The 27921-nt window shown below is 33.9% G+C and overlaps 1 protein-coding gene across 2 annotated transcripts in view; it reads left to right on the top strand.

Moving 5' to 3' along the window:
• The window catches only part of LOC127543843 (uncharacterized), a 148287-nt gene that overhangs the window by 68050 nt on the left and 52316 nt on the right, over positions 1-27921 (top strand). The window lies entirely within an intron of this gene.

Raw genomic sequence — 27921 nt, 5'->3', positions numbered from 1 at the left:
TTTACATTATTGTCCTCTGAGTTTGTGTATTGATCTTCTCTGTCACCATTCCCTGTGAAATTCTTTTTGTGTTGGTATTCATTTTTCCAAACTATTTCTTGACTTTTAACTTTATTTTAAAGTTTGGCTCTGCTCATCTGAATGGAGAAGAGACTAACTCAATATTCAAACTTTTTTTTTTTTTTGGCTGCTGTCTATAAATTTTGGGTGCTTCTAAGGGGGTGTGATGCAGTGAGTAGTGTGGTCACTACTTTTTTCTGATCTTGTTCTTTTCTTTACCCACAAAGGGTCCCTGCTAGTAGTCCTCTCTACCATGGAATGGTTACCAGATCCCTTACTCCCCTGCAGGCTCAAGTGTTAGTTCTCCTCTTAGATCTGGAATTGGGAATAGAGTCCTTTCTTCCTTGTGACTTAACTACAAACACTTCTTTCCACTTTAGAATCATGGCTCAGAACTGCAATGAAGTTGTCAAATAGCACCAAGGCCCTCACCCAGTATTAGCTCAGGGTCCCCGTAATCTCATTCTGAATAGTTGTCAGACCTTTTACTATCTCTCAGCTGCTGATGCTGCTTATTGCCACCTCCAGTGTCTTCTGCTGGTGCTGCCATATGAGCTCCAGGTCGACCCTAACTTCATTGTCCTATATATATCTCTTGCTGATTTCCTAAATTGTCATTTTCTTTTTTTTTTTTTTTTTTTTTTTTTTGTTTTGAATCAAGCACAGCATATCCTAGGGCCATTGGAATGATCCTTTTTTTTTTTTTTTTTTTTTTTAATAATTACTTTATATTGACAGAATCCATGCCAGGGTTATTTTTTTTTTACAACATTATCCCTTGCACTCGTTTTTGTTCCGATTTTTTTCCCTTCCCTCCCTCCACCCCCTCTCCTAGATAGCAGTCCTTTATATGTTGAATATGTTGCAGTATATCCTAGATACAATATATGTTTGCAGAACCGAACAGTTCTCTTGTTGCATAGGGAGAATTGGATTCAGAAGGTATAAATAACCCAGGAAGAAAAACAAAAATGCAGATAGTTCACATTTGTTTCCCAGTGTTCTTTCTTTGGGTATAGCTGCTTTTGTCCATCATTTATCAATTGAAACTCAGTTAGGTCTCTTGGTCAAAGAAATCCACTTCCATCAAAATATGTCCTCATACAATATCGTTGTCGAAGTGTATAATGATCTCCTGGTTCTGCTCATTTCACTTAGCATCAGTTCATGTAAGTCTCGCCAGTCCTCTCTGTATTCATCCTGCTGGTCATTTCTTACAGAACAATAATATTCCATAACATTCATATACCACAATTTACCCAGCCATTCTCCAATTGATGGGCATCCATTCATTTTCCAATTTCTAGCCACTACAAATAGGGCTGCTACAAACATTTTGGCACACACAGGTCCCTTTCCCTTCTTTAGTATTTCTTTGAGATATAAGCCCAATAGAAACACTGCTGGATCAAAGGGTATGCACAATTTGATAACTTTTTGGGCATAATTCCAGATTGCTCTCCAGAATGGTTGGATTTGTTCACAACTCCACCAACAATGCATCAGTGTCCCAGTTTTCCCACATCCCCTCCAACATTCATCATTATTTTTTCCTGTCATCTTAGCCAATCTGACAGGTGTGTAGTGATATCTCAGAGTTGTCTTAATTTGCATTTCTCTGATCAATAATGATTTGGAACACTCTTTCATATGGGTGGTAATAGTTTCAATTTCATCCTCTGAAAATTGTCTGTTCATATCCTTTGACCATTTATCAATTGGAGAATGGCTTGATTTCTTATAAATTTGAGTCAGTTCTCTATATATTTTGGAAATGAGGCCTTTATCAGAACCTTTAACTGTGAAGATGTTTTCCCAGTTTGTTGCTTCCCTTCTAATCTTGTTTGCATTAGTTTTGTTTGTACAAAGGCCTTTTAATTTGATGTAATCAAAATTTTCTATTTTGTGATCAGTAATGATCTCTAGTTCATCTTTGGTCACAAATTTCTTTCTCCTCCACAAGTCTGAGAGATAAACTATTCTATGTTCCTCTAATTTATTTATAATCTCGTTCTTTATGCCTAGGTCATGGACCCATTTTGATCTTATCTTGGTATATGGTATTAAGTGTGGGTCCATGCCTAATTTCTGCCATACTAATTTCCAATTATCCCAGCAGTTTTTATCAAATAATGAATTCTTTTCCCAGAAGTTAGGGGCTTTGGGTTTGTCAAACACTAGATTGCTATAATTGACTATTCTGTCTTGTGAACCTAACCTTTTCCACTGATCCACTAATCTATTTCTTAGCCAATACTAAATGGTTTTGGTGACTGCTGCTTTATAATATAATTTTAGATCAGGTACAGCTAGGCCACCTTCATTTGATTTTTTTTTCATTAATTCCCTTGAGATTCTCGACTTTTTATTGTTCCATATGCATTTTGTTGTTATTTTTTCTAGATCATTAAAGTATTTTCTTGGAAGTCTGATTGGTATAGCACTAAATAAATAGATTAGTTTAGGGAGTATTGTCATCTTTATTATGTTCACTCGGCCGATCCAAGAGCACTTAATATTTTTCCAATTATTTAAGTCTGACTTTATTTGTGTGGAGACTTTTTTATAATTTTGCTCATATAATTCCTGACTTTCCTTTGGTAAATAGATTCCCAAATATTTTATGGTATCAACAGTTATTCTGAATGGAATTTCTCTTTGTATGCTGTTGGGTTTTCTTGGTGATATATAAAAATGCTGAGGATTTATGGGGATTTATTTTGTAGCCAGCTACTTTGCTAAAATTATGAATTATTTCTAATAGCTTTTTAGTAGAATCTCTGGGGTTCTCTAGGTATACCATCATATCATCTGCAAAGAGTGATAGTTTGGTTTCTTCATTGCCTACTCTAATTCCTTTAATATCTTTCTCGACTCTTATTGCCGAGGCTAGTGTTTCTAGTACGATATTAAATAATAATGGTGATAGAGGGCAACCTTGCTTCATTCACTCCAGATCTTACTGGGAAAGGTTCCAGTTTTTCCCCATTGCATATGATGCTTACTGATGGTTTTAAATATATGCTCCTGACTATTTTAAGGAAAAGTCCATTTATTCCTATGCTCTCAAGTGTTTTTATTAGGAATGGATGTTGGATTTTATCAAATGCTTTTTCTGCATCTATTGAGATGATCATATGGTTTTTGTTTGTTTGGTTATTGATATAGTCAATTATGCTAATAGCTTTCCTAATATTGAACCAGCCCTGCATTCCTGGTATAATTCCTACTTGGTCATAATGTATTATCCTGGGGATGATTTTCTGTAATCTTTTTGCTAATATTTTATTTAAGATTTTAGCACCAATATTCATTAGGGAGATTGGTCTATAATTTTCTTTCTCTGTTTTCAGCCTACCTGGTTTAGGTATCAGTACCATGTCTGTGTCATAAAAGGAGTTGGGTAGGACTCCTTCAATCCCTATTTTTTCAAATAGTTTATTTAGCATTGGAGTTAATTGGTCTTTAAATGTTTGGTAGAATTCACATGTAAATCCATCTGGTCCTGGGGATTTTTTCTTAGGGAGTTGATTGGTAGTTTGTTCTATTTCTTTTTCTGAGATGGGACTGTTTAGGATATTTACTTCTTCCTCTGTTAGTTTGGGCAAGCTATATTTTTGGAGGTATTTTTCTGTTTCATTTAAGTTGTCGAATTTATTGGCATAAAGTTGGGCAAAGTAACTCCTAATTATTGCTCTAATTTCCTCTTCGTTAGTGGTGAGTTCTCCCTTTTCATTTTTAAGACTAACAATTTGATTTTCCTCTTTCCTTTTTTTAATCAGTTTACTAAGGGTTTGTCTATTTTGTTGGTTTTTTCATAGAACCAACTCTTAGTTTTATTAATTAATTCAATAGTTTTTTTACTTTCAATTTTATTGATCTCTCCTTTTATTTTTAGAATTTCAAGTTTAGTGTTTGACTGGGGGTTTTTAATTTGTTCCTTTTCTAGCATTTTTAGTTGCAAACCCAATTCATTGACCTTCTCTTTCTCTATTTTATACAAATAGGCCTCTAGAGATATGAAATTTCCCCCTTTTACCGCTTTGGCTGCATCCCATACATTTTGGTATGATGTCTCATTATTATCGTTTTCTTGGGTGAAGTTATTAATTATGTCTATGATTTGCTGTTTCACCCAATCATTCTTTAGTATGAGATTATTTAGTTTCCAATTATTTTTTGGTCTACTTCCCCCTGGTTTTTTTGTTGAATGTAATTTTCATTGCATCGTGGTCTGAAAGGGATGCATTTACTATTCCTGCCTTACTGCATTTGAGTTTGAGGTTTTTATGTTCTAATATATGGTCAATTTTTGTATAGGTTCCATGAACTGCTGAAAAGAAAGTGTATTCCTTTCTGTCTCCATTACATTTTCTCCAGAGATCTATCATATCTAACTTTTCTAGTATTTTATTTACCTCTTTGACTTCTTTCTTATTTATTTTGTGGTTTGATTTATCTAATTCTGAGAGTGCAAGGTTAAGATCTCCCACTATTATAGTTTTACTGTCTATTTCTTCTTGCAGCTCTCTTAGTTTCTCTTTTAAGAATTTAGATGCTACCCCACTTGGTGCATATATGTTTAATATAGATAGTGCTTCATTATCCATGCTACCCTTTAGCAAGATATAGTGTCCTTCCTTATCTCTTTTAATTAGGTCAATTTTTGCTTTAGCTTGATCTGAGATCAGGATGGCTACCCCTGCTTTTTTCTCTTCACCTGAAGCATAGTAGATTTTGCTCCAACCTTTTACCTTTAACCTGCATGTATCTCCCCGCTTCAGGTGTGTTTCCTGTAAACAACATATTGTAGGATTCTGGCTTTTAATCCATTCTGCTAACCGCTTCCTCTTTATGGGGGAGTTCACATTTATGCTTAGAATGACCAATTCTGTATTACTTGCCATCTTGTTAACCCCGATTTATGCTTTTCTCCCTTCTTTCCCCTTTCCCCCCTTCCCAGTATTAAGCTTGTGAGCACCACTTGCTTCTCACAGCCTTCCCTTTTTAGTATCCCTCCCCCCGCCTTAGAGTTCCTCCTCCTATCTTACCCCTTTCCTTCCCAGTTTCCGTATTCCCTTCCTCTTAGCTTATTCCTTCCCTTTATACTTTTCCCTTCTCACTTTTCAATGAGGTGGGAGAAGTTTCACCATAGATTGAATATGTCTTAAGATTTTTCACTTAAAGCCAATTCTGAAGGCAGTAAGATACCCACTATATTCATCCCCCTCCATTCTTTCTCTCAGATATAATAGGTTTCCTATGCCTCTTCATGAGATGTACTACCCCCACTTTACCCTTTTTCTGGTACAATGTCCTTTCCACATCAATTTCTAGAACAAGGTATACATGTATTCTTTATACATCTATATAGTCGAAATTTAGTTCCCAAGATTAATCTTTACCTTTTTAGATTTCTCTTGAGTTCTATATTTGTAGATCAAACTTTTTGTTAAGTTCTGGCTTTTTCATCAGAAATAGATGAAATTCGCTTACTTCGTTGAATGTCCATCTTCTTCCCTGGAAAAAGATGCTCATTCTCACTGGGTAAGTTATTTTTGGTTGCATACCAAGTTCCTTAGCCTTTCGGAATATCATATTCCAGGCCCTTCGATCTTTTAATGTGGATGCTGCCAGATCCTGGGTGATCCTTATTGTGGCTCCTTGATACTTGAATTGGGTTTTTCTAGCCGCTTGCAATATTTTTTCCTTCGTCTGAGGGTTCTGGCATTTGGCCACTATATTCCTTGGTGTTTTGATTTTAGGATCCCTTTCAGTGGGTGATCGATGAATCCTTTCAATGTTTATTTTTTCCTCTGTTCCTATGACTTCTGGGCAGTTCTCTTTGATAATTTCCTGGAAAATAGTGTCCAGGCTCTTTTTTTTCATCATTCTTTTCTGGGAGTCCAATGATTCTCAGATTGTCTCTCCTGGATCTGTTTTCCAGGTCTGTTGTCTTTCCCAGAAGGTATTTCACATTCTTTTCCATTGTTTGAATTTTTTGGATTTGCTTGACTGATTCTTCTTGTCTCCTCAAGTCATTCAATTCCAATTGTTCAATTCTGATTTTCAGTGAAGTATTTTCTTCACTCACTTTTTAAAAATCTTTTTCTAATTGTCCCATTGAGTTCTTTTGTTCTGTGGAATTTTTTTCCATTCTGCCAATTTTGTTTTTTAGAGAGCTGTTTTCTGTTTCCAGTTCACCAATCCTATTTTTCAAGGATTTTACTTCTTTATCCACTCTCTCTTTAACTGACTTCTCCAGGCTCTTTTGCCAAGCCTCCCTCTCCTTTTCCCATTTTTCTTCTAGCTCCCTTGTGAGAGCCTTTTTAATCACTTCTATGAGGTTCATCTGTGCTGAGGAACAGACGATCTCCTCCTTTGGGGATTCACCTGGAGACTGTCTGTTTTTAGTCTCCTCAGGATTTAGAGTCTGCTCTCTATCTGTATAGAAGCTGTCAAGGGTTAAAGTCCTCTTCAGTTTCTTGCTCATACTGTCTAATAATCAAAGACAAACTAGCAAAGAGAAACAGAAAAAACTGGAGTCTTTCTTTGGGGGAGGGGCTGGGTGTGTTACCGAGCTTCCTCTCCAGACTGCAGGGGGCAGCAGTGAGGCACTAGCAGGACTGTGTTGCACGTGGGCTCTCAGATTCCAGAGCGTGCTGAGTCACTGTGGGGGGGGAAGGGAGGGGTGGCCAGGTCCCGAGAGAGTCCAGCTGTTTGGGGTTGTATTCTTCAGCCCCGGTGTTTTTAGCTTCTCTGCTGGGCTGCTGACTTGCTGCCAGAGCAAAGTATCCAAACCTGTAGCGAAGCTGTCCCCGCAGAGACGGCTGCGATCACTCCCCACCCCCTCTCCAGTCTGCTCCCGTGCTCTCACTGCCTCTGCCCGCCGCCTGCGCCTGATCTAAAACCGTCCCAGCCCTCCAGTAAAGACAGACCTTTCTTGGCGAATCTCAAGGATGGCTTCTCTTGGTAACTATTTGTGGGTTTTTTTTTCAGTCAAGCATTGATTCAGAGGCTTGTAATGAAATGGATAGTGAGAGAAAGCGTGGAGCTACACAGCTATGTGCCTCCTTTCTGCCATCTTAACCGGAAGTCCTAAATTGTCATTTTCTAGAAAAAATGTTTCATCTCTTTTGTTGGTTATGCTACTCCAGAATTCAATTTTCTTTTCCCTTTCTCTTTTTTTCACTTGCGGCTTTCTCCTTTCCTCCCTTTCTTCTTTTTTCTTTCTCTTACTTCTCTTTCTTTTTTCTTATCTTACCTTTTATTCCACTCTCCCTCCTTCTTTTTCTTCCTTCTTTTTTCATCATGATCCTCATTGCTATTTCTAGAATAGCATTCATGTTCTCCCTAAACAGTATAATAATTATTTTCAGTTTTTCTTCTTTAAGAATACTGACTTATCTCATATCTGAACATGGGGAAAAATGGGTTGATATACTCTACTGGAGTGTCCAAAGGATATGCCTTTGTATTGTCTTCAACATTTCAATCAATTACTTTGAAAAAGTAATATATATATACTTTTAAAATTTATGTATGAATAAAAAGTTGATCACTAACACTTTGATTGACAGGCTCCAATAAGAAGTCAAATATGTATAAATATGGTGCAACTCTAAAAGAAGAAACTTTTTATACTTTGATTGTATTGAGGCAATTCAGTGGTAGTGGTATTGGATACTTGGTAAACATATACATATGCATATATGTATCCGAAGTACAATATGTTCTACTTGTGTACTTACTCATAGGAAGATATCCAAGAGGGCATATGATGTGTGCTTCTCTCCACTTTAGAATCCAACAAATCAATGAAAAGGTTGGCATAATATTCTAGAGACTTTAGTATAGATAGCATTATCAGGTTCAAGTTGCGTTCAAGTTCAATAGATGTTATAAACTTATTAAATCCTATTGTTAGAAAAGATCTTGCCTCAAAATAAAGAGGCTGAGAGCTTTAGGCTCTTAGTTTTGGATCTTCTATCAGTTTGTGAGTTTGTTCTCACTACAACTGTTCAAGTCAAGATTTAATAATTACTTGTTGGCACTATATTAGAGAGAATTCCTAAACAATGTAGCCCTTTAACTCTGATATTCTTTAATTTTATGATTCAAGTATAAGGTTTTTCCTTCATGGTATTGTGTTTTTATATGGAACAGATTAGTGCTGAAAGAAGAATAAAAATTATTTTTACATAAAGAAAAAAATCAACTGGTAAAGGATAAAATTATTGTTTTATTTGTAGATGAATACTTTAATAGCACTAGAAAAGTTAGGGGGAAAATTTTTGATTTAATAATTTTTAAAGAGCTAAAAATATTTTTCAAATAGATTCAAAGGATATTGGTTTAAAAGAGGACAGAAAAACAACTATGAAATAAATATAAAATTTAAATCACTTAAAAAAAACAGAAGGTTATGTCTCTTTTACACCATGGAAATAGGATGAAGAGATAGAGCAAAGTATTTTAATTCTTAAAAAATTACACAGTTTTTATAGGAACTAACTTAAATTGGACCTATTTGAAAACTATGGAATAGATTGATCTGCAAGACATTGTGATCCCTCAGTTCATTTACATATAATGACAGTATGATTTTTAAGGCAAAAGGATAAAACTCACAAAATAGAAATCATAATTATTTGAAAACTAAGAGATCATTAAATAAAGACTCTTGGTATTATAGGGGAAATTTGCGAGTTTTTAAAGGTGAATCACCAGGTACCAAGAGGCACTAATTTGAATCATGAAAATCAGTTAAAAGAAAAAAAGGGAAGATGGGTTGCAGAAGTCTTTCTAGAGGAGAGTACGTATAAAGAAATAGCTGAGGGTTAAAGGCCAGCTTTGTCAGAGCTATAAGAAATGCTAGCTTTAGCTAAAAGATTTCTGATGAGCTGAAAAAAGACAATAGCTCATAGAATAAGGCTATCAGTGTTCACTATTACCCTTTAGAACCACACCTATACTTTAAGAGAAATGAAGTCTTTGCAATCAGAATTACTATCTGTTGTTTACTTTGGTTTGACAGGAAAAAGTAAAGGGGAGGGTAGACTTTGCAGTTAGTATGAGAGAGCTGTTTGTGATGAATTGATTGGATGACAAAACAAGCTGGTGAGTGAGTGAATAGCTTGTTAGCTCTGTGGCTTAAAAATAACTGCTAGCCAAATTAATAGTGAGAGACTTTTTCAGCACCATTCTAAAGGTGTTATAAATGGAAAGGGCATTTAAGTGCTTCATTAATTCAAGAATAGAAGAACAGTAGATTCACAAAGTTAAGTTTTTTCAAAAAAATAAAAATATGAGCAATTATCAGAAAAGCAGCTTTATTTAATACAAATGTTCTTAATAACATCAGTGCCTAAGTATCAGATTTGTGAATTGTCATGAACATATGGATTTTACTCTCTCATTTTTTTCCTACCACTCTCCTCTATAGTTACCAATGTATTTTGGATAGAGTTTGATACAAATCTATTTTTGGATTGTATTATTTCTATATTGACTTAAATATATGAATACTTAGAATTTATATTATTTCCTTTACCTTATTGGTGAGTAATGCTTATTATTAAGATCTAAATGTTTCATTAATGTGAATGGCCAGTTTGTGTAAATGGAAATACAACTTTGGGAGCTCTAGAGCAGAGAGAGTTTATCCCTAGGATTCAGAGACTTTGAATGTATCCTTATGGTGTTCATTATTACCCAAGAATACAGGTCTAAGAATATAACTGCCTATTGGAGTAAACTAGAAAATGGATTTGGGTCATATACCATTTGATGATGGAGGGAGTACCCCAAATATATTCTCTACAAGTCTTTGATTAATTATGTTGAAGAAAGATTAGATTTCTTTCATTTATTATTGAAAGAGGTAGATCTAGATGTAATATAATGAAGACTTTCCTAATAATTATAGTTGTTCAAATGTGAAATGGACTGCCTTCTAAGGTTGTTGATTTTCTATCACAGAAGCCAGGTAGGTACTGATTATGTTGTAGAAGGAATTCTTACTAAGACACATATTGAACTAGATGACCATTTCAATCCATTTTGCTATTGAAATTCTGTTGGAGGGGGATATAATTACTTTGATAAAGACTTGATGTTTAATTGCTAATAAATTATCTTTTAAGTCTTAGTAATAAGTAAGTTTGCCAAAAGGGAGTATAGAAAGAGAAGAAAGTCCCTGAATTTAGAACCATGGGTTTGGGTTCAAAGCCTTGAACTAATAGGGCAGATAACTTAACTCCCCTGTATCCCTGTTTATTTGTTAGACAAGGATATTGCCCTTCAAGGCTTCTCCAGCTCTAATATTCTATAAACTGTCACTCAACTCCTCTTGCCTTCATTAAAAAAAATAAAATAGAGATAATATTTTTCTATGTGAGTTTCCTGACTCACTTTGTTTCATTCTAATCCATCCTATATAAATCTACCAGCTAGCTTTTCCTTAAGCACATGTCTGACTATGTTACTTCACTACTCTGGTGCCACCTTATTGTTGTAAAGATGAAATATAAATTCCACTGTATGGTACTTAGGCAGCTAAGTGTGTCAGTGAGCAGAGTACTGGGGCTGGAATTAGGAAGACTTGAGTTCAAACTGAGCTCAGAAATTTATTAATTGTGTGATCATGGACAAATCCTTAGCCTCTGTTTGCCTTAATTCACTGGAGAAGAAAATGTCAAACCTCTCTAGTATTCTTGCCAAGAAAACTCCATAGATAATATGGTCTGAGATATGAATATAGATGAGACTGAACGATGATAAGTATGGCACTAAAACCTTTTATGTAACCTGGAATTTTCTACTTTTTCTTCATATACACAATTACCCAACATTTTATGATCTACTCATACTAGACTCTTTGCTATTCCTCAAAAACAATATACCATTTCCCATTGCCATGTCTTTGCATATGTTGTGTCCTCCATGCCTGAAATTCTCTGATCCTTAGGGTCCTTTATTTCTTTAGAACTCAGCTCAAGCACCACTTTTTATATGAAGCTTTTATTGATCCACAACAGTTGTAAGGTTCCCTGCAAAACTACCTTGTTTAATTTTAAATGTGAGGATATGCACACATGTAATATATACACTCATATTATGCACATGTTGGTTCTCCTGTTAGAATAATGTGTGTTTCTTGAATCAGGGATTGCATCTTCGGTTTTGATTTCTTAGTCCAGCACTCAATACAGTGCTTGGTACAAAAGAGGCAAATAATTTTAATAAATATTTCTCTAGCACATTAAGAATTATAAAAATGCTTTACAGTATGTTATCTCATGTGATCTTCACAACTCTGTGAGGACTATTATTATCTCTATGCTATAGATGAAAAAAAAAAACAGTTTAAAAGAAACTAAGAAGACTTGTCTAGAGATCACACAGCCAATAACCATTTGAGAAAGGATTCAAACTTAGGTTTTCATAATTCCCAAGTAAGGTATTATCCATTGAATCACTTAGGTACTTAACAATTGAATGAGAATGGAGGCAAATTATTTGTAAAAATAAAACATAAAATCTGTATGATATTTTATTAGTATGATGGCCATCTTCTGGGCCAGAATTACTTAATTATGTATAGTTATGCATTTAATTTATGATTCATTTTATACTCTATTAAATCTTATTTATATATCACTTGGTTTTTACTTACCTTTGCTATGGTTGCTCAGTCATCCCATCATATCCAACTTTTAGTGACTTTGCATGCAGATTTAAATGACTTGCTCAAGATCACATAACTAGCAAGTATCTTGAGGGAAATATTTAAATTCTGGTCTTCCTGATTTCAGGCCCAATCCTCCATCTCTGAGCCACTCAGTTGCCTCTTTGTCTTTGCTACAAACTCCTCTATGGATAAAGTGACAGCTGCCATGTAACACGTAGCTCATCAGGAATTAGTTCTCAATAATGATATCACATAAAAAGGAAATTATGATTTTCCTCTTCAATTAGGCTCAACCTATCTTTCAATTTCCCCACTTTAAAATATAGCCTTACTTGAAACATCTTTCTAAAATCCAAACTTATAGCTATCATTCAGATGGTTTAAAATGTAATTTACAGTGCCTTGGATTAAAATTTTAATAAAATTTATTTTTTGCAGTAAAAATTCAAATATTATATTTTCAAAGGGGAAAGTATGTGTTTGATAAACAGTGATTCCCTTTTAAGGATATAGTGCTATTTTGAAAAAAAAAAAAAAAAAAAAAGGACTGCCTCAAGCCATCATTTGAAAATAACACTGAATAATAAACACATACTGTCATGTAGGTAAATTACTCATTTGAGTATAAGACATTGGGAAATGACAAAGAGTGCAGTATAGCTTTTTCAGGAGAATCTTAATTTTTTATGTATTTAAAATGTTTTTTTTTTTTGCTTTAATATTTTTATTTCTAAATGTATTGTATTACTCCTAGTCATTCTTTGTAATTACACAACATAAAAAGGAAAAAGAAAGTACGTGAGAAAAAATAATCACTACATCCTAGTCTGAGAATATATGTAATGTTATATATGTAATGTTCCATACCCTTACTTACAAAGGAAAAGGGATGTTCTACTAATACTTTTTCTAATTTGCCACATGAAGAATCCTAAAAATGGTTAAACATTTCATCTTTCAAAATTTTTAATTCATGAGCAGTGACTGGCATGGAGTTTTGCAGGATCATGCTTAGAACTATATCAGAATCTGAGAGAAGTTGCTTGAATAAGCATGCTGGTCCCTAACTGCATCTGTCACTCTTTTTGTGGCTCAATGAAAAGAACACAGAATTTGGGGTCAAAAGCTTTATGTGCTGATTCCAGATCTTCCATTTAATACTTTTTTGTGTTAGGTAAGCTATTTATATTCCTTTCATCAGACTCTTAATGTGTAATAGGAGATAATTGAACTGAATGATCTATAGTACCTCCTATTGAAGACTCTAGATTGAGGATTCTATGATCATTCACTTTATTCGTGAGATTACACATGAAAGGTTTGCAGCTAAATGACCTTGTTGAAGAGTTAAAGGCTTCAGAGCAATTGTTTCTGAACCAGCAGTTTCTCAATTTCTTGATTTTTCACATGGGTAACGTAGTTTGATATTTCACTGTTCCCAAGCTGAGCATTAGTGTTTCTCCTAGTGAAAACATCAGATTTCTATTGGCTAGTAGTTATAGCTGTTTGAAAATGAAGCTACAAAATTAACAGAAATGAGGTCTGAGCAAATTTAAGATTCAAATCTTTATAGCACACTCAGAAAAAAATGAACATAATGCTGGAATAATTGGCACTTTGTTCTTTAGGTTGTACTTTCTTTAAGTTATATGTGTTCAAAAGAAAATCTCTCAGATATGTGATCCCTGGGTTATTTACTTTGCCCAGAAAATACTTTGAAAATGTGTTTTAATGGGAAATGTAACATGTTACATAATTTAAACCTCTGGCCTTCATTGCTAATCAGGCAGTTTCATACATGTATGTAGTAATTAGACATTGCATGCCTGATTACAGAACCATAAACCCACAAAATACCCTGCTTCACATATATTGCCTGCTGTTTCCAAGGCAACCAAGAGCTGCCTTTACAAGGAAGGCACACCCAAGTTGATACTCATTTCAGTTACCACGCCAACTTCTAACCACTTTTTCCAGTAACAATTTTCCTATTTCCTACTAGGAAGGCAAATCTAAATAAAGCACTCACAGAGGGATAAACTAATTTTTTAGTCCACATAGCCAGGCAGTGACAAGGAATTGTTACTGCTACTATTTATTTAATCCATAGAAGACTAGACCTGATAGGAAGAGTTGCATTCTTTTAGGGCACTAAAAGTCAAGACAGAAAAGATAAAACTTATCTGTCTGATGGGTAGCTTGGGAGAGCAGTAGTAATGTGGAGACCCTGTTGCCATTCAGTTAATGATTTGACTAATTGACTTACACGACATGGCAAAATCCAATTGACAAAAGAAAATAACAAATATTCATTGAATATTATGAAAATGACTGTGGTACAGTAGATAAAAAGCTTATTCCAGAGTCAGAAATTTGTAGGTTTAACTCTTCCCTTTGATACTAGCCATGTAATCCAGGATAGATAATTTAATCTTTCAACAAACATTCTAATTAACTGTCTAAAACTGTAAGTTGCTGACCTGCACTGGTAAAGGGAATTCCTTAGCTGAGAGTTCCTTATATTATGAAATCACAGGTCAGCACCCATCTGTTACTATGAAACACTGAGAAAATTGGAAAGATCTAGTATCGTCCCTTAAAGGTGCTTATCATCTAGTTGAGGAGAAAAGATAAAAACCATTATGCTGATGTCACAGGATGCCCTAGGAGAGGAATTCAGGCACCAGTACCTTGTCCAGCCTTGTGTTCTGAAGAAAATAGGTTTTTACAGTTTTAAAAGTGAACTTAAAAAAATAGTGATATTGAAAGGCTATATAGAGTAGCATTGCTAGAAGCCAGAGATGCTAACAATTGTTCTGCCTTCCTGAAGGTGCTCTGGCCCTCCCATTCAGTTAGATTAACATTGATTGCGTGCTTTTAGAATATTCTTAGGCAGTACTGAGCAAAGAGCAGAGAAGGGGACAATGTCTCCAACCCCATGGAACCATACTTTAGGATATAAAGGGACCTTTGGGGCTTTTATACAGTCCTCTATGTCTCCAACCCCATGGAACCATACTTTAGGATATAAAGGGACCTTTGAGGCTTTTATACAGTCCTCTATGATATCTATCATCAAAACATCATAAAGCTCCTCTTCCAACCACATATGTTTGTAACATTGTCATTTTTAACTCTTTTCTTCCCTTGATCTTACTACTTAGCCATTTTCTCTTTAATCAGTTACTTTTTAACTATCCTCACTGTTACTACCAGAGTTCTAGCCCTTATCACTTTTAATCTGAACAATTACACCTAGATCCCAAGTAGAGTGAATAATAAATGTCCTGAAGTAGCCGTGTGTATTCAATTTTACAACCTTTAAAGTTACAATTCTATAAAATATGACAATTGGTTGTACTTCAATAGGAAATGCTGAGTGAATTCAAATAATGCGACTGTTTAAGGGGTTTCATTATTCATATTAATCTGGATCTTGTTATAAAATTGCCATCTTACATCCTTTTGTTTGATTAATTTTTCTCCTATATCCCTGATCATGTCACAATCTTTATTAAAAGCTGTCAGTGACTACAAGTTGATTTATCAAGATAAGGACAAACTATTTAGCTCTATATTTGAGGCCTTTATCCTTTGTAGGTTTATTTCATGCTACTCCCTTTCATGTTCTCTGTGCTTTGGAGAAACTAGGATAAGCAATGTCAATTAAATTGAATTAAAGTGTCTCTGAAAACATCCTATGCCTTTCCACTTATTTTCTTATCCATATTACTCTTTAGGACTAGAATGCCCTCCTCTCTCCTAGCTGCATTTATTCCAGTTGAAACTACCCATCCTTCAAAGCCCAGTTCAAATACTTTTCTTTTCATGAAGCTTTCCTTGATCAGTCATATTACCCTCATAGAGTTAAAATATTCTTCCTACTTTTCTCATAATCTTATTTTTGTTATGTTATTTTTATATATGCTTTATCTGTCATTCAGCTAGCCACCTTAAAAATCTAGGACCTATCCATTACAAGAATCTTATCACTTATCACTTCTTGCCTTCTTCCCATAAAGATCAGAGAGCATTCCCCAAGACCTATATAAAATCCACCTAACATAATTATCCAAAGCAATTAATCCACTCAGTTTTAGCACTTCTTCAAGGTTCAGCTCAATTTCAATCAATTGATCAACAATTGGACTTGAACTTTGGTTACTGACAAATGAATGAGTGACAATTCATCTAATTGTATCTAGAAGGCCCCAAACAATGATGAGCACAGTCTATTAAAAAAAAAATCAATCTTTTGATTTTTAGCATTTCACACCAAGGTTTTTAGCATCTTGCACTAAGTGCAAAAAATGTAGAAAAGTAGAAAGAAAGGGAGGGATTCTATTCCTAGAAAATTATTTGGATAAAAGTGTAAGTATGCCCTGCCTTTTAATCACTTCTACTATTTCCACATTTCTCTTGCTTTTTTTTCTGAAAAGTAAAGCAACAAGCATTTATTAACCACCACTATGTGCCATCTACTTTGCTAAGTGATAGGCATAATCTATATGAAAATGACATCAGGAAACTGTTGTAATGATTTGCAAGTGAATTGGATTTAAGTGAGAGGCATGGCTATACAAAGTCAACTTCCTCTCCTTCCATGCACAAAGCAGGGAATCATTCCCCTACCTACAGGTGCTCTGCCCAAAGGAATATATGTTTTGATCATTGAAACCTTATAAGATATCTTGGGATTTGCAAGCTAGATTTCTTTTTGAAAGGATCATGCCTTAAAAACCAAATCAGTCAAATTCTTACTGAGTGGCTAGGATACAAAGAAAGGTTAAAGACAATAGCCACTTCAAGGAATTTACAATCTAATGATAACATTGCTATTGGATGGAGAATGATAATCTATTGCCACCTCCAACCTAATTCTATTCACAGTACATGGTATTTTCCAGATCAATACTCCCCTCACTATTTTATATATGTTATATTTCTATATCAGAATGTAAAATTCTTGAAGACATGGACTAATATGTTTCACATCATTTAAATGTTTCTATTTTATGACCTTCAATGTCCAGCAGAGAACCTGACACATGGTCAGTGCTTAATGTTCGAATCATACTAGATTCTAAGATCTTTGAGACCATGAGGTGTATCTTATTAATCTTTCTTCCTCTCAGAGCTTTTTAATGTAGTACCTCATAGCCATATAATATATAAATGTTGAAAAAAGGAATTCACTATGCTCAATGCTATTCTGATTGCTATGAGGGAAAGAAGCAAAGAACTTATATCTAGATGAATGAACAACAATAATATAGACATATAAAATAATTAGAATGTAATTAAATTCAAATTGCATTGAGATAAATGTTATGAGAATTCAAAGAATGGAAATACCCATGTGTCCTGGAGAAGATGGAACTTGAACTTGGTCTTGAATAATGAACAAGTTAAGGATTAGTAGTGCGAAGGAATAACAGAGGTCATCCCAGGCAAAGGTCTAGAATCAGAGAGCCTAGCTAGAAATTTATTATAGTATTCCAGATAATAATGAAGATCATTTTTTAGAATAGAAGATCAAAAAGTGATGGTTTGGTATGGGTGATAAATGAGAAGACAAACCAAAGATGCCAGAATTTCTAATCTGGAAAAATAAAATAATGATTTCATGTTAGCAGAAATAAGGTAAAATGGATGAAGAAAATGTTTTAGAATTGTAGAGGATTCACTTAATTTTGGACATAATGAATTTGTATTAACTTTGGAGCATTTTGGTGGAGTTAACTTAGAGACAGCTGGGATATAGAATTAAAGTGCAGTGAAGAGAGAAAAGGAACTGTTTGAAATATTTTGGACTCCAAAAGGTAACAGTGTTCCTTCCCAGGGTTGATGGAATGAGCTCAATCCAAAAATTAAGATATGCGTCTCTTAGTTTGAATCTAAGATACAAATCATCCTCATTTAGGTTTTCTTTTTAAATAACATGTGTCTAAAAACTAACACAACTATATAATCTCAGACCACCTAGAAACCTAAGAGAAAGGGACATACCTATTATATTAGTGCTTCTGGCTGCCTTTTTCAATGTATCAGTAACTAAACATACATATTTGAACATATAGTCAAAGGGGAGATACTCAACAGTCTCAAACAAATGTCATAATGCAAGAATATCATTTTTATGAACTTCATTTTAGCTCCCCTCCTGCATTCTTTCCATGTAGATCTCTGAAAAAGCATCATGCATAAGTTGATTAAAACTCATGGTTCCTTTGCTTAAATTCTCTTTCTCTCTCTCTTTCTCTCTCTCTCTCTCTCTCTCTCTCTCTCTCTCTCTCTCTCTCTCTCTCTCTCTCATAGTTTTGGTGCATATGAAAGCTAACAGTTTTATCTTCAGGGCACAAGTCCATTTGCATTTCTTTCATCTTTATATTTAACACTTGATTTTATTATAAAGCATTGGAAAAGGCTTCACAGGTGGTCAGCCTAACCTTTATGCCTTAGAGGATTCACCCCATTTTCGTTTCTCTTCAGTTGAAAATACAATGGAAATGATGATACCTTTAGGGAACTATGAAACAGATGCACATTACAAGTACTCACCTTTTGGAAAGAAGCTCTGATAACAACCTCTTGGGGTCTCTAGGAATTCTGGGAATTCTTATTTGGCAAAGAATGTTTCCTGCCTCTGCAGAGAAATTAAAAATATCTTAATTTTTTTTTCTGTTCTAAGTAAGATAAATAATTGTAAACATGAAATTTTGTTATGTTTATCCATCATTTCATAAAATTAATTTTCAAAACTAGTTTTTTTAAAACTGATATGAAAAACACTCTTTGAATAACTCATGAAGTCTTTTAGCAACATTAATTTAAGCTATAAAAGTAGAAAAGACATAACAAATAACTGCAATTAAACTTGAACAATGAATATGCTATGTGTCAAAAGGTCATAATTGAAAGAAATGAACAAAGTGCATTGTTTTTTCATTTTTAAAAATTATCTGATATTTACTAAATTTTATTTGCTCCCTACTATCAATTGTCGATATTAAATAAACTGTTCTGAGAAAAGGCATTCTCATATTGATTACATTCATAAGACTTCCCTCCAGTGTGAATCTCTACCACTGAATAAGGCAGGAACTATTCAAGCCTTTGCCAAATCCTTTACATTAATAAGGTTTCTCTTTGTTATGAGTTCTCTGATTTCAGCTAAGTCCCATGTTCCAGAGAATGGCCTTACTACATTCACATTTATAAGATTTCTCCCCAGTATGAATTATTTGATGTTGAATAAAATGAGAAGTCCTTTGGAAAGCTTTCTCACATTAATAACATTCATATGGAATGTTATGGAATAATATTGTTCTATGAGAAATGACCAGCAGGATGAATACAGAGAGGCTTGGAGAGACTTACATGAACTGATGCTAAGTGAAATGAGCAGAATCAGGAAATCATTATATACTTCAACAACGATACTGTATGAAGATGTATTCTGATGGAAGTGAATTTCTTTGACAAAGAGACCTAACTCAGTTTCAATTGATCAATGATGGACAGAAGCAGCTACACCCAAAGAAAAAACACTGGGAAATGAATGCAAACTGTTTGCATTTTTGTTTTTCTTCCTGGGTTATTTCTACCTTCTGAATCCAATTTTCCCTGTGCAAACAAGAGAATTGTTTGGTTCTGCACACATATATTGTATCTAGGATATACCGTGACCTATTTAACATGTATAGAACTGCTTGCCATCTAGGGGAGGAGGTGGAGGAAGAGAAGGGAAAAATTGCAACAGAAGTGAGTGCAAGGGATAATGTTGTAAAAAATTACCCTGGCATGGATTCTGTCAATAAAAAGTTATTATAAAAAAATAACATTCATATGGTTTTTCCCATGGATGAGTTCGATGATATATCAAGTAAGATGTGAACTGTAACAAAAGGCCTTCTCACATTGATTACATTTATCTGGTTTCTCTCCAGCATGGATCTTATGATGTTGAGTAAGGTATGTAGTCTGGCAGAAGGCCTTCTCACATTCATTACATTCATAACTTTTTTTTTTCTTAGTATGAGGTATCTGGTGTCTGGTTAATACAACATTCAGGAGGAATTTCCTTTATTACATTCATAAGGTTTCTTTCCAGTATGAATTTTCTAATGTTGAGTAAGACCTGAGTTTTGGCAGAAGGCCTTTCCTCATTCACTGTATAAGGCTTTTCTCTAGTATGTGTTTGATGATGCTGAATAAGTCTTATGCTCTGATGGCAAGTCTTGCCACATTTATTACATTTGTAAGTTTTCTCTCCAATATGTATTCCACACTTTTTGATAAGTTCTAGATTATAACTGAAGAATTTCCCATATTTATTATATACAGAAAATATCTTTTTTGATCAAATATCATTATATTTTCTCACTCAGAATATAGTCTGAAAAGCTCTTCTGCATGTCATACTCATGGAGACTTTTTTCAATCAATTCTCTCTGTTGTGGAAAAAGCATTGGCTCCAGATTGAAGCTTTACCCGTATTTATTATATTCATTTCTTCTTTCTTGATTGGGAATATTCCTTTGGACAAATTTTACTTGTTTGGGATGTCTCTTTTTCATTCAGCTGTCTCTCTAATCTAGCATCATAGTTCCAGAATCTCAAGTTAGAGACAGAGTCTACTCTGTTTAAGTGTCTCATAGGATGTTTCTTTTATAGAAAAGTCCAGCTTTCGAGATGATTTTTTGGCCTCAGGCCTAGTTACTCAATCATCATCATCCTCACCATCACCACCCTCAACCTCATCCTCCTCAGAGAGTACCCAGAGGGTATGACTGCACAGCTGCTTCCTGAGACTCCAACCTCTGGCCACCAAGCTGCTCCACTTTGCTCCAGCTGATACATCATGACTGGTTTGGACCGGGCAAGGCTCAAGCATGCCAGGTTCTGGTACTTCTCTAACCTTACCTCCTGGCACAGCTCCTTCTGGGCAGGGCTCAATTGCCCCAACTCCTCCCATGTGAAGTCCACAGCAGCATCCCTGAAGGTCATTGATTTCTAAAACACCAAAAAGGATCGTGCTCACTCAGTGGTCATCCTTCCCATGAGGCAGAGAAGTAAAGATGGCCAGACAGATTAGGGGGTCTGCTTATAGCACCTGTCCCTTAAAGCTCAGACACATGTCCAAGTACCTCACCTGGTGTGAGATTCCAGCCCGGTAGCTTCTCCCCATAGTGCATCTTTCTCATTCTACTTTTACTCTATAAGATAATTTCATTCTTTAAACAATGCTGAATGAAGAATTAGGAGAACTGTTTTCAGAATTTAGGTTTGCTATTTATTAGTTATGTGACCTTGGACAAGCTATTTAATAATTCTGAATCTTTTCTTGTCTATAAAAGGGCATTTTAATTACTTCTACTATCAGAAGAAAAAAACTGTAAAAAATGTTAAAGATTTTTTTAAAGGCTTTTGTTGAAATTTTGATATTACATCATCTAAATTTTTCATGTATGCATCTCCTTTCCCAATCCCAGACAACCACCACTTGTAGCAAAACATTTTTTAAAAGAAAAAATAAAAAAGAGGAAAAGAATTCCAAGTCAATATATCAAGAGAAATCTCAAATATATGTAATGTTCTATATCCATGGAAAACCTACCTCTCAAGGAAGATATTTTCCTATATTATTCTTTGAGAACAAACTTTTTCTTTGTGATTTTGCCAAATTCATTGTTATTTCCACTGTATATTATACACGTGTGTTATACATATATGAGTATATATATATGTATATATATATATATATATACATCTATATCCATATATAGAGATACATATTGTCTGTTCAATTTGTATCAGTTTTTGTAAGACTTTTCATAATTCTCTGTGTCTTTATATTTGTCATTTCTTACAATGTTACTCTTTTTTTTTTTAAGCCATCCCCCACTGATAGGCATCTTTTGTTTGAAGTTTATTCTTTACTACTGAAAAAAAAATCTTTATAAATATTTTATATATATGAACCACTTCTTTTTTCTCAAGGAACCCTTTGGTATATGCAGAAAATGTTAAAATTAATAATTCTTTAGGATAATCTTGAAAGTTGAAGGCTTTAGAGGAAAAACTATTTTACAATATAGTAGATTGTAGTATGAGTAATTTTTCCACAGTTACATATTTAAAATGACAGTGGCAAACAATCTCCTCCATGCCAGTCATATCTGATCCTGGAAATCATTTTCCTCCTTTGTTATCTGTATCATTGCTTCTAGCGCCACAGGATTTATTTGTTAATCCCAAAGCATAGTCTTCATAAACTGATCCTTCCTACCTACCTTTTCCTTCTTCTTTCTTAAACTTCTCCATGTATTCTGTAAGTAATCTAGTGACCTGATTTTCTTGTCCTAGCAAAAGCAAGTCCATGTTTTGACTCCAGGGTCTTTCACTGTCTGTTTTCTTTGATTGCAACTCTCTCTATCCTTATTTTCACCTCCTGGCTTCCCTAATTTACTTTAAATCCCAGATAGAATCCCACCTACCATAAAAATCCACTTTGTATTTCCCTGCATTTTGATGCTCTCCATCTGTTGGTTATCTCTTGCATAAGTTATTTATACATATTTTGCATGTTGTCTTCCTTATTAGACTGTGAACATCTTCAAACAGGGACTTTCTTTTTTTTTTTTTTTCTTTGCTCTTTCAGTGCTTACCAAAGAGTGTGGTTCATCGGAGATACAAAATAAATTTTGTTGACTTAACTAAATTCTACTATCCTAAACTTCCTTATCTCTGTGGAATTCAACATTATTTTTTCAAGTCAATCAGATTCAAAATGTCAAGTTATTCACAATTATTCCTTCTCTCATACCCCCATAACTAAGCACACAAAGTGATATTGAATCTACCTCTTTTGTATCTCTCCTCTGATCTTTATTCATATAGCCACCATCCAAGTTTATGTTCTCATCTCTCATTCCTGAAATACTGTAATAATTTCAGAATTGATATTCTATTTCCAGTCTTTTCCCACAATCCATCTTTCATAGAGCTTCCCAAGCAATATTCTCAAAACATAGTTTTGATGAGATCAATACTCCCTTGCTCAAAAATCTGTATGTTTTCCTATTACCTTTCAAATAAGTTAAAAACTATTCACCTTTCTATCAAAAACTCTCAACAATGCAACCTTAGTTTATCTTTTCAGATGTAGTTCACAGCTTCTTACAGCTAAATAACTTAGCTCCTTCAATAGTTATGTTTATTTTATTTTGTTTTTTTGAATAATGGGTTTTACTCTCTTACCCCGTGTCAATTAACTATTGCATGTTTGTGGTTAAATGGGGAGATGGGAATCTCTCCACCTTCAATGCCCTTGAGTTATTTCTCATCAGAGACCCTACAGCAGCACACAAATTCCTACTTCAAAAAAAAATCCCCAATTCTATGTCTTATTTAATTGATCTTACTAATTTTCCTCCTACTGACATGACTTCTAAAAACTTAGTTTGATCATCTATGAATATTTGTGAGCATCAATAATATCATTATTTAAACACAAAGAGGCATAGAGGTGACACAGTAGATAAAGCATTGGACCTGTAAGACTCCAAAGAAATAGGAATTCAAATTCTACCTCAGATGTTTATTTGCTGTGTGCCTGTGAGGCCTTAGTCTCTGATTCCTCAGTTTCTTCAATTATAAAGTGGGGATAATAATGGAACCTACTTCACAAAGTTGCTGTAAGGATCAGATTTTATGATAATTATATAAAGTATATAGTATAGTACCAAGCACTTAGAATAAATTTTATATAAATTCTAGCTATTATTTCTACTATCATTATTCCTCATTGAATTCTTGAAAAATGAACATATAATGAAATATAAAATAATCAATTTGAATGGCTTCGATTTGGCCAAATAAACATCTATGGTTTATTACTTTCATGGTGGACAAAATTTATCATTTGTTTACTTTTTATTTCTTTAGGTCAATTAATTAGCAAATGCTAAAGTTGCAAGTCTATATCAAAGAAAAGTGGTTTTTTTGGTTTGTTTGTGTTTTTTTCCCTGAGGCAATCAAGGTTAAGTGACTTGCCTAAGGTCACACAGCTAGGAAGTGTTAAGTATCTGAGGTCAAATTTGAACTCAGGTCCTCCTGCCTTTAGGGCTGGTGCTCTATTCACTGTGCCACCTAGCTGCCCCCAAAGTGAAGTTTTATATAAGGTTATGCAGACAAATGTTAGACAATTAGGATTTATAGAAGAAAAATATATACACCCATTTTTAAGCTTACTCTGAATTATAAACATTTCTTTAAATCAAGATAATCAATTTAAAAAATCAACCTCGGTTTGTAGCATTGCCAATTTTTGAAGTATAAAATCTTACAATAAAAACTTAACAATTGGATGTCATATGCTAATTAAATTGGTTTTCATCTGACCTTATAGAATTTCAAATCCACAAGCTTTTATCCAAATTTTTGAGTTTTTTGTTGACATAAAAATGAGGCTTACATGTTTAAGGTATCGCTTTTTAAAAGAGGGCTGTATTGCTTTTTTTGACCATTTAAATCTAGTTAAATTCTTATTTAGCATAAGGAATTTTTTAAAATTACATTTATTTTCAACATAATTTACTTTTAAAATTTTGAGTTTCAAATTCTCTTCCTCCTACTCACCACATTCTTCACCTTCTGAGAAGGAAAGCAATACAATGCCACTTAGATATGAGGAATCATGCAAAGTTTATTTCTATATTGGCCAAATTTTTAAAAAGCAATAAAAATAAGAAAAGTGAGGAAATTATATTTTACACTGAGTTCATCAGGTTTCTTTTTGAAGGAGTATAGCATTTTTACATCATGAGTTCTTCAGAACTATCTTAGATCATTTTATTGATCTGAGTGGTCAGGTCTTTTATAATTGATCATCATACAATATTACTGCTACTATGCACAATGACCTAATTCACTTCCTATAGATCTTACCATGTTTTTTCTAAAACCAATATCCTTTTCGTTTCTTATGGCACAATAGTGTTACATTACAATAATATATCACAACTTATTCAATCATTCCTCAATTGATGAGTATCACCTCAATTTTGAATTATTCACTAACACAAAAATGCCTATTATCAATATTTTTATACACTTAACTCCTTTTTAATTTTTTAAAACTAATATCTTTGGAATATATACCTAGTAGTGTATTGCTAGGTCAAAGGATATTCCCAGTGTTATAGCCTTTTAGGCAGAGTTCCAAATTGTTCTCCAAAAGGTTGGACTAGCTCACCATTAGTTCATTTCTTCCACCATCAATTTGTAGGTATACCTAGGTTTCCCTCATCCCCTCTAGCATTTGAAATTTATAATACTATGGGGTGGTACTTTAGAGTTATTTTAATTTTCATTTTGCTAATTGAGATTTAGAACCTCTTTTATATGATTATAGATAACTTTGATTTCTTCTTCTGAAAACTGTCTATTCATCTGCTCTGAACATTAAAGAATGGCTTATTTTTATTAAATTGACTACCTTCTCTGTGTATTTGAGAAATAAGATCTTTATCAGAGAAACTGCTGTAAAAATTTTTGATACTGCTTCATTTTCTATAGTAACTTTTAGAAAGTATAGTTCCTGGTTATCTCTTCTAATTTAGATTGTTTTTGTTTTTGCTTTGTCTGAGATCATGATTGCTGTTTTATATAATATGATCATTCTCTGTGAGCAGGTTTCTTGGGGAGGTTTTCTGGAGGCAGCCTTAGTTTCAGTTCAAAGTAATAATCACCTCAAATGCAGCCAGCTGATAAAATCCAAACATTTATTTTCTCCTTCCAAATCTTTCTTTCCTTGGGCCCGGTTAGCTTTCTTAAGAGACCTATCTCTCTGCTTGGTTCCAAGAGCTCTTGCAGCTTGTCCTTTGCTTCTGCTTTCTTCAGCCTCCAGTCAGCACAAAGGTGGAAGATGGAATGAATGACTCGCCTCTGAGAGTGGGCTTGTGGGCTTCTGTATGTCCCAGAGTACTTTTTGGCCCTGAGAGTTTCTTGTTTATATGCTACTGATTGAGTACACACCAATCATTATATCACTGGGAAACCATTATTTGTTTTAGGATTAAATCAATTCTAAACTAGATTTAAACATTGTCTCCTCAATTCCACTTATACCTTGTTTCAAGTTCTGGCCCATAACATCTGCTTGTAGGATCAGATCAATCATACCGAACCATGCTAAATTAGATAATTATTGTCTATCAATTCTAATGACTTACCAGTTTGTAAGGATTCCAACAGATTGCTACTCCTAACTTTCAGCTGAAGTATATTATTTTTACACTTTATTTTTAACTCTAAGTATGTTCTTTCTGTTTCAAATGCATCTCTTTTGAAGAACATATTGTTGGATTCTGTTTCAAATTAATTCTGCTACTGTTTTATGGGTGAGCTCATCCCATTAACATTCACAATTATGATTTTCCTCTATCCCATTCTCTTCTGTTTTTTTTTTTTTCGTCTCTCTTATCCTATGCCTCCTCAAAAGTCTATTTTGTTTCTAACCCATGCCTCCTTTTATCCTCCATTGTATTATCTTCCTTTCCACCCTTCCACTTATTCATTGCCCTCCTATTTCTCTATTTGTTGCTGCCACATGCTCTTTCACCAAAGTGGCACATAACTTTTCTTCTGACCAAAATTTTCTTAGGCCAGAAAAATGTCTCACCCTGACCTTTTGTAAGCTTTGCCATTCTAAGCATTATTTTAAAGATGTTTATAAAGGAAAATATTGAGAGGGTTTAGTTGATTGCTGCCTCTAATCTGCCATCTCGGCTTTTGTATTCTTGAATGTAATACTAATATTATGTGTATATCATACAGGTTTAATGATGTTTTATATGGGCTTAATAAAAGTGGAGTGGAATTGATTCTTTAACATTCCAGTAACTTACATTTTTATCCACAACTGTTTGTTTATTCTTTTCTATTTAAACAACTCCTGATGAAACTGAGATTTAAGAACTGCCTGCCACTCCCTCATTATCCCCTCCATTGTAAAAGTTCTTTCTATGTGTCTCTTTTATATTACAAAATGTTCTTCATTCTATCTTTCCTTTCCTTCTCCCAGTACACCTCTCTTTCTCATCCTTTCACTTCTTTTAGAGATAACTCTAACATAATTGACATATCGATGCCTTTATCCATATAAACTCCATTTAATGATAAAAGCTTTTTAGGAGTTACAACTATCATGTTGCCATGTTGGAATATAAGCAATTTAACTTTTTTAATCCCTTAAGATTACTCTTTCATGTTTACCTTTGTATGGTTCTCTTGAGTCTTGCATTTGAACATCATCAATAATTCTTATAAGTCTTCTATTCCATTAAATATTTATTTCCCCTAAAATATTATTCTCACTTTTGCTGGGTAGACTATTCTTCATTGTAATCCTATTTATTTTCTCGAATGTCATAATCTAATCTCTCCCATGTACCTTAGATATGTATTATAAGGGCTAAATAAGGATCTATTTTTTTAATAAATATTTTAATAGTTTTTTTTTAAATAAATATTATTGTTCAGTCACTTTTTAAATATGTCATGATATACTATTTGGGGTTTTCTTGGCAAAGATACTCTTGTGGATTGCCATTTTCTTCTTCAGTTAATTTTACAGATGAGAAAACTGCGGTAAACAGAATTAAGTGACTTGCCTAGAGTCACATGGCTAATAAGTATCTGAAGTTAGATTTGAGCTCATGAAATAAGTCTTCCTGAATCCAGTCCTAATGTTCTATCCACTGTGATACCTAGCTGCCCAATAAATACTGTATACAATACCAATATTATGTACATAATATATAGGTTTAATAATTGTTTTTGAATTGATTTTAATATCCTAGTCATATCCTTGTATGCTTTCATCCTATATAACTCTCTTTGAAAAGAAAAGCAAGTTAAGGAAGAAAAGAAAAACAGGAAAAACAAACCAACACAAAATACCAAATGTTGACAATGTATACATTTCTATCTCTGTAACTTCTACTTTTCTATAGAGAAGAGAAGGATATTATTATATCTATCTTTCAAAAGTATTGGTCACTGCATCTACTCTGAGTTAAGCTACTTTTTGTTCATTTTTTTACATCATTTTAGTCATGTATAAGAATATTCTGTTTTCTTTGCTTGAGTTAACTTATCTTATG

This window comes from Antechinus flavipes, chromosome 1 (assembly GCF_016432865.1).
Source record: "Antechinus flavipes isolate AdamAnt ecotype Samford, QLD, Australia chromosome 1, AdamAnt_v2, whole genome shotgun sequence".
NCBI classification, from domain to species: domain Eukaryota; kingdom Metazoa; phylum Chordata; class Mammalia; order Dasyuromorphia; family Dasyuridae; genus Antechinus; species Antechinus flavipes.
The sequence above is the reverse complement of the archived record's forward strand: the minus strand, read 5'-3'. Positions and strand labels throughout refer to the sequence as shown.